The sequence below is a fragment of the Ceratotherium simum genome, chromosome 24 (assembly GCF_057802395.1).
Source record: "Ceratotherium simum simum isolate JZ-2026a chromosome 24, ASM5780239v1, whole genome shotgun sequence".
In the NCBI taxonomy this organism is placed as follows: Eukaryota; Metazoa; Chordata; class Mammalia; order Perissodactyla; family Rhinocerotidae; genus Ceratotherium; species Ceratotherium simum.
Genome location: NC_141923.1, coordinates 7226335 through 7238985, shown reverse-complemented (window position 1 = coordinate 7238985; position 12651 = coordinate 7226335).

Here is a 12651-nt window from a genome sequence, read left to right as displayed (position 1 = left end):
CCAGTAAATCGTCTGAGCTGGATAAAGCGTTAAAGCAAAGATCAGATTAAGGGTGTGGCCTGTCATTTCAAGGAACTCTGGGTGTGGTTCGAGGTTCACAGGATGAAGCTAAGCAACCTGATCAGAAGTTTACTGAGTCCTTGAGGGGTGTGCATTGCCAAAGAAACCTAAAGGGAATGTTACAAGCCTTTCACTGTTCAAGACTTACAACACGTTTTGTTCTAGAAGAAAACGTAGGAGAAAATCTTTGTGACCTTGCGTTAGGTAACGATTTCTTAGATGCAGAACCTAAAGTACAATCTTAAAAGAAAAACTTGATAAATCAGACTTCATCAAAATTAAAACTTCTGCTCTTCAAAAGACACCATTAGGAAACTTAAAACACAAGCCAAGGACTAGGAGAAAATATTTGCAAATCACATCTAATAAAGAACTTGTAGTCATAACATATAAAGAACACTCACAACTCAAAATAAGGAAAGAACTCAATAACAAAATGAGCAAAAGATCTGAAGAGACGCATCAAAGATACACGGATGGCAAATAAACACATGAAAAGATGCTGGGTATCATTAATTGTTAGGGAAATGCAAACTACACACCTATTAGAATGGCTAAAATCAAAAGACAAAATACCAAATGTTAACAAGGAAAGAAAGTGACAGATACTCCTACACGTTGCTGGTAGGGGTACAAATAGCACGGCCACTTTGGAAAACAGTTTGGCAATATCTCATAAAATTAAACATACGCTTACCATATGACCCAGTAATTCCATTTCTAGGTATTTACCCAAGAGAAATGAGACCTTAGGTTCACACAAAAACCTGTATGTGAACATTTATAGTAGCTTTATTCATGTTTCCAGCCCAAACTGGAAACAAGGTAAAATCCATACAATAGAATACTACTTGGCAGTAAAAAAGGATGTAGTCTTGATATGTGGAGAAACCTGGATCCATCTCCAATGCATTGTGCTAAGTGAATGATGTTTGACTCCAAAGCTACAGACTATACGATTCCACAGGAGATCAGAGGTTGGCAGGAGGGATTGAGTACAAAGAGGAATGATGGAATTTGGGGAGTGATGGAACTATTCTAAATCTTGAATATGGTGGTCGTTACATGACTATACGTGTTTACCAAAACCTATATAATAGATGTCCACTAACAGGTGAACTTTACTATACTTAAATTACAACTCAATTTTTTAAATATTTTTTTAAAAACTCATGGTGGGCCATCAATAATTGCTTAGCATTAAAAATACACACCTGCAGTGGCCCAGCCCGGTGGCGTAGTGGTTAAGTTCGCGTGCTCCACTTCAGTGGCCCAGGGTTCATGGGTTCGGATACCAGGTGCAGACCCTCACACCACTCATCAAGCCATGCTGTGGCAGCATCCCACATATAAAGTGGAGGAAGATGGGCACAGATGTTAGCCCAAGGCCAATCTTCCTCAGCAAAAAGAGGAGGATTGGCAACAGATGTTAGCTCAGGGCTGATCTTCCTCACACACACACACACACACACACACACACACACACACACATTTAAGCCCCCAACCTTTCCTTGAGCAGGAGGTGGGCTTCAAGGCTGCACAGCGCCCAACGAGGGCGTTGTTGTCCCCCAACAACCACTTCAGATGTGGCCAGAGGGAGGAAGGGACAAGGTGGAGCCCCAAAAGGATGGAGCCAGGAGCCATAGAGAACCCCAAACCAGGGAGTTTCTCCCAGAGACCAGGATCAGGACCCAACCAAGGACAGTTCTCAGTCCCCAGGTACAGGGAGCCTTCACAGTGTCCACCAGGGTGAAGATTTCAGAGTTTCTGCAAATCCGGGACACTATTGCCTCCCGTTCATCCATTTTCCTAAAGGAAGAGTTTTTTGTGATTCTGCAGCCCCTGTCCCACCACTGTGTGTTGGATGTAAGGGAGATATGCAGCTTGTAGTTTTAGTTCGTAGGTCACCAGGCCATGAGGAGCCACATCTGGGCCTGGAGAGGATTCTGTATCCTCCAGAAACCTGGACCTTAAACTGCTTGAAGGGATTGGATGGTATTTGGGGTTGCTCCCCTGGGGAGGGCGTGAATGTCTCCTATGTGTGATAGAAAGGGTTTAACAGCTATTTGACCACCAGAAAAGTGGACTGTGGCTGACACTGGCTAACGGCTTGTCAATCCCATCCCCTCCTCCAGGATGCATGGGAAGATTATAGCTCCCAGCCCTACCGAGGTCGGGTTCGGGTCATGTGATTGAACTCTGGTCAGTGGAATGTGGGCAGAAGTCGTATATGCCAGTTCAATGCCAGGCCCCTAAAAGGTCCCATCTTCTCTTTCCCTCCATTCCACATGGCTGGAAGCATAGGATCTTAAGGTAGTAGAGCCACGCAATGGAAGGAACCAGGGTCCCTGAGTCCCTGTCCGGAGAGGAACTGCCCAGAAGAGTCCTCTGACTCTCATTAGATAAAGATGTGGGCAAGAAATAAACTTTTATTTTATTAAGCTCCTAAGAGCTGGTTCGGGGGTTGTTATTCCAGCAACGGTTGTTACCTCTACTGACTGATGTATATGGTCATATTTAAGGAAGCAAGTAGTGAGCTGGGCAGAAGTAGATCTAACACCTGAGCCAAGTCAAAAGGTCGGATGACATCTGAGGAGCTTGTGTGACTTCTGTAGGTGCACAAGTGATGTGGAAATGGCCAGACTGCAGCGTGAGTGTGGGACACTCCAGTGAGGAGTGTGGTTGATCAGAGCGCCTGCTCACAGAAGTCACCTCACTCAGCAGTGACAGTGTGAGTTGACCTGTGGATCCCAGAACAAACTATTCCATAAAATACGATGTCCCACTGCAGAGGTCAGGGATGGACAAGGGGTCCAGGAACAGGAGGGCAACAGCTGGATAGTCTCGTTCATTGATTGACCAGAGCCGGGATCCAATTTCTGGGGGAAGGTCCTACCAGCACAAGGCAGGGCCCAGCCTGAAGGGACTAGAACGACCTGGGTCACCAGGAAGCACCTGCAGCAGAGGAACCTGATTCCCAAACCTGGGACCCTGTTAGGAAACCAGGACCCGGGGCGAGGCCAAAACCCACAGGCCAAACAACTCCCAAGGGCAGGGGTGGATTAACCCCGTGGAGAGGTGATGCTGAGCTAAGAGAGGAGCGCTCCTTGCTCCCAGCCCCCACCGGCCAGGCAACGCTGGTCCTAGAGGCCAGCGCCGGGGTTAAGCCCTAGGGTAGGGGTGAAGTGGTCCCAGCTGGAGGGAGAGGAGCTCAGGAGATGCGGGAGCCAGGCAGGACCTGCTATTTAAGTTTCTTTATAGGAGCTTTAACCCAGTTATCAAAGTTTCCTGATTAGTATCAAGGGGTGTGTGTGCATTGGCAAGGGTTCTTCAGAAAGTGGTTAAAACAAACCAAAGGAAATATTGCTTTCAAGAACAGCCTAAATTATAGAACAAACTATAAATGGTCACCTGTAACAGGATAGAACTAGATTGTAAGTTCTGGAAAAATGGGGCCATGAGTCTCCAAGTGGCTTACACACTGCTTAGCACTAGGGTGTATAGACGACTAAACGTTTTCTGTGAAGACAAGGTTAAGGAAAACACATTTTATCCATTGGGTAATCAAGTGGCCCTTCATGTCTCTATAGAGTGGTGACGTTTATAAGGAGTATTCATGTCTACCATCTCCTACGGTTTCCCCAAAACTCTTGGAGGCAGATGTCCATTCTCTCCAGTTGTGATGTAGAAAAGGAGGCTCAGAATGGTGAAGTGAGAAGAAAGCTGGCGTCTATGGAGCAGGGTTTCCCAACCTCAGCACTACTGACATTGGGGGCCAGGGAATTCTTTGCTGTGGGGGCTGTCCTGTGCATGGTAGGATGTTTGGCAGCATCCCTGGCCTCCTCCCAGTAGCGGCCAGTAGCTACACCCACACACAAGCTGTACCAACCAAAAATGTCTCCAGACATTGGCAAATGTCCACCAGGGAGTAAACCCCTCAATTGAGGGTCACGGCTGTGGGTGGATTAACTCACATCCCTAAGGAAGGTGCTAGTCCACAGTCCCTTATCTCAAACCTTGGGGTTCCAATGTAGTTTAGAATCCAGAATATTGTGGATTTTATAAAGGTAAATACATAATATCCCAGTGGAGTCTGGGGCAGCTCCTCATCATCCTAGACGTTACTATTTCTGTAGCAAAATGAATGAATATCTGCATTAAGTAGGATAAATAAAGATTACAGAAGTGTCACATCAGCTTGGGTCAGGTTTTGCTGCCAAACGAGTTGGCTATCATCCTGTAAAAGAACTGACTTTTGGAGGTTTTTGGATTTCAGAATTGCGGAACGGTCCACGAGCAAACGGTAAGTCAGAGAGGCTAAGTGACATCCGAGGTCACCTGACTATCACCATGGCCACGGATCGTTTGCCAAGAGCTGGTACTCTTCACCAGTGCTCCACACCCACCTCCCCACACTGCCTCTTAACCTGCCAGCGCCCACACTGGTGAACAGAGGTCCTGGGCAAGGGGCCTTGGCCCCAGTCGTGTCCCACCCGCTCCCCCTGCACCGTCCAGCTTCCCTTGGGACCTCGCCTTGACTCTGTCGGTCATGGTCTTGTTCTTTTCCAGGTTGTCTCAGGGTGTGATCCGGCTTTCCACATGGTCAACCCACAAGATGAAAATCAGTAAGGTTAGAGACCCAAGGATTTAGGAAACAGAGAAAAAAGAGAGGAGAAAAAGAGGCAGAGAGAGGGAGCTTCCTCAGCCAGAGCCTTGGCTGGAGGGCTAGCCTGATGAGCTCCCCACGCAGGTCTAAGGATGCACTCTGATGAGGGATATAAGGCCCGTGTACCAGCCCACGCCACTGCCACTCTGTTCTGACAGTAAGACCCCACTCTAAACCAAACCTCACAGGGTCAGGTCCGTTTACTCAAATATTTGTCCCCAAAATCCAAACTGCGAACATCATCAACCTCGCCCAAGTCTGGGGACACAGATTGCCTCCAGTTCCAGAAGCGAGTCCTCTGCCTTTGCCATGGGGACCAATCAGAGGATGAGACAGTCCATAGGGTGCGGGCGTCCATGGTATCTGGCCATCTGGGGGCCCCCGCTTCTCTCGGCCGCTGTGGAGGCAAGGGAGGTTTTTTTCCCGAGCTTGGTGGAGCTCCATATGGTCGAGATCAAAGGTGTTGCTGGGTGCATGGTTCTGCTTTATTTCCAAGCACTGCTGTTAATTAGAAAACAAGATCAGAGGCAGTATTAAAATCCAATTAAATTGATATGAACAGATTGCCAAGTGATGTTCACTAATGTATAATTGAGCACCATGCAAATTTCGGTGGCTGGCTTTTGTTTTTTTCCCCCACACTCTGCAATGAATGATGAGGCTATGAAGTTTCCCTTCGTTGTAAAAAACAAACAAGTTAATGCATTGATCTAGGGGGTATGCTCTGGTGATTGATGAATATGAGAGAGGAATAGCAAAGTGTGACTTTTTGAAGGGAGGGGACAAGGATTCTTTGATTCTCCCTCTTTTCCTCTTTTTGGTTCCATTTCCATTTATTCTGCTGGGTGTCTGGCCTAGCTTCTGTTGACATTCCATTGCTAATGATCCAGAGAAAATTCCTCTGGATTTCAAGGATGGATTGGAAACAAATTTTGGAAGTTTGAAGGCAAATGCCACCGATAAAAAAGGATCTGGTGCAGGTAGGTTTTATTTTCGTATATATTGCTTGTTTGTGCCTTTGTGTATAAAAAGAGAACTTGTCCTGATTTGGGCTCATGAGCGAAACCCCCCAGGATATGAAATCTGGGAGAAGATACCGGGAAGGTGAGGACAGGGCAGTTTTCCCAGCAGAGGTGACATGGCTGCCTCCTGGTAGTGTAAACACGCGTCAGTGACCAGTTACTGTTGCAAAATCAAATTGTTTGCTGACGGTGGATGCAGCAGGTTTGTGAGCATGCTGTCACTGTGAATGTTCAAAAAAAAGTACCACCAAGGAATCGAAAAAAGACAACCGCGGATGGCAGTGTCTACATATTCATGATATGCTGGTAGCAATTGGGGTTTTGTTTTAACTCCCTAAAAAGAATGGAAAAGCTAATCAGCTCCCTCCCAGGATTGTAGCTGGTGTGCTCGGCAGTGAGGAAGACTCAAACATAAGCCAGACTCCGGCCTTGATCTTCAGGCATCCAGAAGAGGGGCAGGAAGTATGAATAAACAAGCAGTGTGAGACACAGAGAGAAGGTGAGGCAGCTTTTCAGCGTCCTTACCCCTGCTGTTCCCTTCCTGTCAGAAGCCCTGAGTTTGTTCACCTGCTCACCGTGCAACCCTGGGGCTAGTGACCTCAGCTCCAGGAGAGCTCATGACTGGTCTAAACCAGTGGGGACACCTCCAGTCCTTGAGCCCATGAGGAGTTCAGGTATGGACATGTGACCCAATTCTGGCCGATGAGATGTAACATGAGGGGCCTCTCCCAGGGGCTGCTGGGAAAAGTCTTCCGGGATGATGAGAAGCAAGAGTTGCTGTTGCCGCCATCTTGCTACCAGCCCAAGGGTGGAGGTCACACATCCAGCAGGACCCAGAGAATCCCAAAGAATCAGAGCCAAATATCTCCCGATATTCAGCACCTGAAACCCACACACCTCTGAACTTGCAGTTAAGTGTGACAGCAAAGCCCATCAGGAGGCGAGACTCTCTGGGCTGGATTTTCTGTTGAATGTTACCAAAAGCACCCCAACTGGTCCAGGATGAGATATTAGAGAGGAGGGTCAACTACATGCCCCTTATGAGATGAAGGGAAGCTTCCTGAAAGAAATGGCCCTACACAGTCATGGAAGATGGGTGTAGGTTTGGCCGCTTGGATGTTCAGCTGATTCGTTTCAGAGAAGAGCTTCAACAGAGGGCTGGAGGACAGAATATAGTCATCAGCAACCTCTGTCCGTTTTCACAGAAAGGGAAGGAGAGTGACATTCGTAAAGTAACCCAGCTATGTGCTTCTCAAATAACAACTCCCTAAAAAGAAAGAAGTGGGTTACACACAGTGTCTCTTTTAATCCTCTGAGCAAACCTCAAGATGGGTTTCATTACCCCCGTTTTGCAGAGGGGAAAACTGAGGCTTAAAAAGCTAAGCAACTTGCTCCATGACGACCTCTCCTGGCACCCTGCACATTTCCTTCATAGCGTTGACCACATAAATATATAGTAAATATTTTACAGTTGTTTTGTTGACATCTATCTCCCTAGACTCTAAACTCCAGAGGAAAGGGGCCATATCAGCCTGCTTACCACCGCACCCCCAGGCCTTATGCATGGCGGGCGCTCTGTAAATGCCCTATATATGTGGCCACCATCACTTGGCTAACGAGAGGGGAGCTGCCGTCGGAACCCAAGTCTGTCTCCCTCCGGAGACCAAGCTCATAACCACAGGCCACACTCCTTGCTAGCATGGCTGTCCTCCCAGCACCAGACACACAATGCAACACCAGGGGGGCCTCACTGAGTGTTGGATGGATGTCCCATTGCACAACCAAAAGGGGACAGATGAGGGAAGGCGCCCACCTGGAGAGTGGAGCAGAGAAAAATGGTTAAGGACTCTGGCCACCAGCACATAGGTTACCTGGGCTGGGATCTGCCTCTGATGAGCTGTGTGACCTTGAGCAAGTCACTTCCCTTCCCTGGGCCGTAGTCCACCATGAGAAGAAGCCTCCCAGATGTAAATAATTCAGAAGAAAATGCAACTTCCCAAAGAAAGATAATCCTTCTTGCCAATTGATTATTCCCATGAAGACTTGGCAAAGTGACCCCACTCCAACTCTGAAGACTTCATTGTTTGAAATTCTATGGATCTCTTGTCCTGAGAGGTATGATTCAGTATCTCTAGGTCTCAGTCCCAATAAGAGACTTGGTCGGGGGTGGTGACATAATTTTTGGGGTCCAGTGCAAAATGTAAATACAGAGACCTTTGTTTAGAAAGTAGGAAAGCATGCCCTGAGAGGTACTAAAATACAACCTCATCCTTTCTTCCACAATCTTCTCTCTGCTGGTCATGTTGTTTCTGTTTAGTAAACAAAAATTAAATTTTTCAATTATTGGCATGAATTTTATCATTCATCTTTATATTGTGCAATTCCAGTTTCAAATGTAGTATAAGAGCATTTAACTCATGTGTAGAATCACCAGAATTACACAACTCATATTTCACAGCTTGTGCATGCGTATACATTTCATTCTTACCACGACAGTGGAAACGATGCAGGAAACTAACTCAGAAGTTCCCATTTCACTTCTTGATCCATGCACATACATTCTACCAACGTTCCACGGAAGCTAGTAGCTTCCATAGCATGCTTTCCTTTGTACTAGTCTTGACAACTGTCTAAACTTCAAAGCGTCGTGGGTCCACTGACATTCTGTGCTCATGGGGCATCATGAATGATATACGTGAATATAGCAGGGAACAGGGACACGCATGTTGTGCATATCTCCTCTGCTGGCACACATGCTCCATCGTCCCACTGGATGCCACCTACAAAACACAAGTTCAAAGATAAAATTATTACAAATTTCAAGACAGCCAAAGCAGAGCAGTAAACCAAGTGTGGGGCCCCAAATGTGGGACCCTATGTGCAGGTCACACACCCATGAGCTGGCCCTGGACGTAAGGCTGCCATCTCAGCCATTTTTAATGGTTAAATCATCCAACCTAAGACCTAGGACCCCCTAGGGCACCCAGAGGAGGTCTGATGCTCTAATGCTGAGAACCCCATGGCTCATGGTACTTTCTATTCAATGCCAAACAACTGGATTTTTAAAATCCGTGTTTCTTCCATATGTTTGATTATTTCAAACATGTTTTAAATTGATTTACTAAAATACATTTAGTAGGATAAAAATAGAAAAAGAGTTAACTCAGATGAAGGGACATTGTCATTATCAATACCGTGTCCTCTATGTTACCAGATTATAAGATGGCATCTTAAGCCATTTTGTTTTCAACAGAATAAATAGCACTGCATTGAAAACAGTTGGTGCCTAATAATTGCAGAATGACTAAATGAAATATGCAGTTAGCATATTTTTGACTAAATGTCTTCCAATGGACAGCTCATTTTTAACTAATTAACTAGCAGTACTTGAGAAAATGTAGAGTTTTTTTTAATCTACAAAGCCTTTTTATGTGCTTATCTCATCTGCTGCTCAAAATAAGTTTCCAGTGCAAGCTATTTTAGCCCCACCTAGCATAAGAAGGCCTGAGAAGAGAAATAACTTGCCCATCAGAACACGTGAGAGGCAGAACAGGTTTCAAACCCAGTTCCTTCTGACTCCAGGATTTTCCATGACATAAGCCTTTGAGATTATGAAGTAATAACTGGGGACCAGGAATACAAAAGGGAGGAAAACGGTCTGGAGAGAAAAAAAGTGGGATTCTCTGTAGAACACAAATCAGCAAGTCCCTCTGGCCAGAGCCCCAGAGAACTAGAAACCCTGGAAATTGTCTGATGCGCCAGCGGTAAGCATGATTATCTGGAAGCCCAGCCCAGCTCCTGAGTCAGCACGGGGCATTTGCCACACGCAGAACAGAAAACACAACTGGAATCAACCACAGAAGATGGTAAGGAGGCTTCCAGATGAACTGTCTAACAAAGGCAGGCTTGCCCTCTTATCAACGCTGGGCAATTAGGGATTAGGAGCAAATCTGACCTGGGTTGCTTTATTGGAATCAGCATATATCGAGGCCAGGAGACACCAGTTTGAGATCCTACACAGTCCAATGTATGTTGACTGACCAAGGCCTAGGCAGTCCAGACAGCAGGGAGGGGCACAGCAGGGCTCTCCCAGAGTCTTCTCTGCAGGTCACGGGGGCTCAGACTTCATCAGGAGGCCAGAGGCTTCTTCTCACTGGGAAAGTCCCCAGGTTAATCCTGGGGCCCAGGCTGCCTCCCCAGAGTCCTTTCTTACCTTCCACCGACGGTCACAGGGCGTGACAGGGAAAGCCCACCTGCGTCCTCGTCCACAGAGAAATACTTTGCATTCTGAAAACCGCAGGAGCTCTTCTGAAATATAAGACCCCACACCTTTTCCCTTCTGAGGTCTTAGCGTGTCTCCCAATGGGAAGATCACAGGAATAGCACACACTCAAAAGCAAGACTGTGGCCCTCCAGAGCCCCCAAGGTTCTCTCCCCAGTACCATCCTAGGAAGCCCTGTCTGCTTTCCACTCTCCTCCAGCACTTGCCTCACTCAACAAGCATTCATTCATTCATCACTTGTAAAATATTCGGCCATGTTCCAGAGGCACAAAGCCGTCTGCAGGAGCTCACAGCTCAGCAGGAGTGAAGTCAGAAGAGGAAGGCTGTGGGGGGTATGTAGAGACAGGGCCGACCAGATGCTGCAGAGCTCGGGCCCAGGGGGCTCCTGGAGGAGTGTGGGCCTCCTGTGCGCCCTTTCTCAGCCCACCCCTGTGGCCTGCACTCCTTGTCTCCCAGGGACGCCCAGCTCTTAATTCAGACTGGGAGGGACACTTAGAAGGAGCAGAGGGGAACAGTGCCAGATGTTGGCCTCAAGGAGCTGGTGCCCAATTCAGAGGTCTTCCTCCTGAGGAATCTCCATGTCTTTGGAGTCTTTGCTCCACCCAGAGAACGTCAACATGGAACCCAAACATCCAACACCCATGCGGTACCCAAACATGCCCTCTTGGCTCCAGGGCGTGGTCAGCTGAGACCTTCAGAGAAAATAGTCTTAGCTCATCAGCTCGTCCCCTCCTCCTGGAGAGCCTGCTCTCTGCTTATCCCTCTACACGCGACGCTGTCTCCAGCCATCATGCTTCAGGAGCCAGCAATGGTCTTTGTCATGGAAGCCACGTGTAGCGAGGCAGCTTGGCAGCATGAAAAGCTGGCAGGAGCACAGGTGTCAGACCTAAGGCCCACTTGGCCTTTTGGGTAACTATCTCGGAGCTTCAGTTTTTGCAGCCGTAAAATGAGGGCACCAGCTTGGACTGTCCAGGGTACAATGGCTACAAGGAGCAGACCTCCACTCAGTTAGCTCAAGCAAACACGGGGCGGAGGGGTGAGGGATTGGGTGGGAGAGGGAGCCACTGCAAGGGTGCCGCTGGAAATTTCAGGGCAGGAGGAAAACAAAGTGTGGCTGAAAATCTTGGGGCCTGGTCTGGAAAACAGAAAGTCTGTGTCTCTCTATAGCTTTATTCCCCCTACCCAACACACACACACACACACACACACACACACACACACACACGTTCTCCTCTTTCTCTGGGGTCTCCTTGTCTCCCATCTCTGCTTCTCCCCTCTCTCCACTCTTCTCTCTAGAGATTGACTTCTTCAGCTGGCACCCAGGCCACCAGAGGCCCCTCTGAATGGCTGTCAACCCTCCATAGGCCAAGTCCACAGAGCTACCAAATTCAACCTCTCTGTGTCCCAATCCCAAGAGAAATTTCCAAGAGGAAAAACAAAACAAAACCTCCAATCTGATAAGGTATCCTCCCTGCCCTGCCTGCCGTGGCCAAAACAGCATGGTCAAGTGTCCCAAGGGCTGCCGTTTTCAGCTCTGGGAGCAAGTCAGTGCAGAGTCCCTAAGGCGGAGCACGGTAGGTTGACATCTGACACATGACTAGCCCATTTGAAGGGCTGATATGGGCACAATGTCTGCACAAGTTTGGCACATTGCAGGTCCTCAGTCCACCATCACCAAAATGCCTGTGGCAACTGAGCTCTGCAACTGGGAGCTTCAGATCTGATTCCCAAGGACATCAATTCCTTCCATCTATTCTGGCCTGCCTGTGTGCAGGCTTTTACCCTGTACAGGTTGAGTTTCAAAATCAATCACCTGCCTGGCATTGTTCTCATTGTTTCCTGGGCTTGGGTCCCTCCCATTAGTTGACTTGGGTCGTGGGCCCTGGCTTGGACTCTTCTTTGGCACTCCCCGTGAGCAGCTCTCCTGCACATGGGAGCTGAGCTCACAGCCCCTCCGAGTCCAAGGATAATGAGAGCACTGGGGCTTCGCACTTTGCAGAGGCTGTTGCCCACTTCCTGGCCTTTTGATCCTCCCTCTCATTCCATCTGACAGCTAAGGAACCTGAGGCCAGGCTACCAGCTGACCTGCCCAAGGACCCCGAGCCTAGTGCGTGTCCCAGCACATCACAATTTCCTCTGAGCCATGATTGGCACGTTTCTCTAGCCCTTTACTGTTACCAGAGCACCTTCACAGCCGCAACTTTATTGGAGCTCCGAGACCTTGTTAGTCAGCGGTGTTCTCAGCTTACAGATGAGCAAACCATGCTGCAGAAATGCAAACTTGCTCAAGTTCACACAGCTGTGAAGTGGTGGCACCAGGTTTCAAACCTTGGCTGTCTGGCTCCCAAGGGCCTATTTTTTGTCAACACCACACCACCTCCATAGAGACACTGTAGAACCCTTCAATTGTAGATTATTTTCATGGGCTGGGAAATCAATGACCTATATTTGCAAGGACCCGTTTAAGACCGCATCATCCTGTGTTGTAAAGACCTGGTGGTATTCGGGATAAGATGAATTCCTAACGTGTGCACAGTGCCTTACAGTTTGTGAAGTGCTTTGTCATATATTCTCTCAGAACTCACACGATCATTCCCTCTATTTGATGGACAAATGCCCCA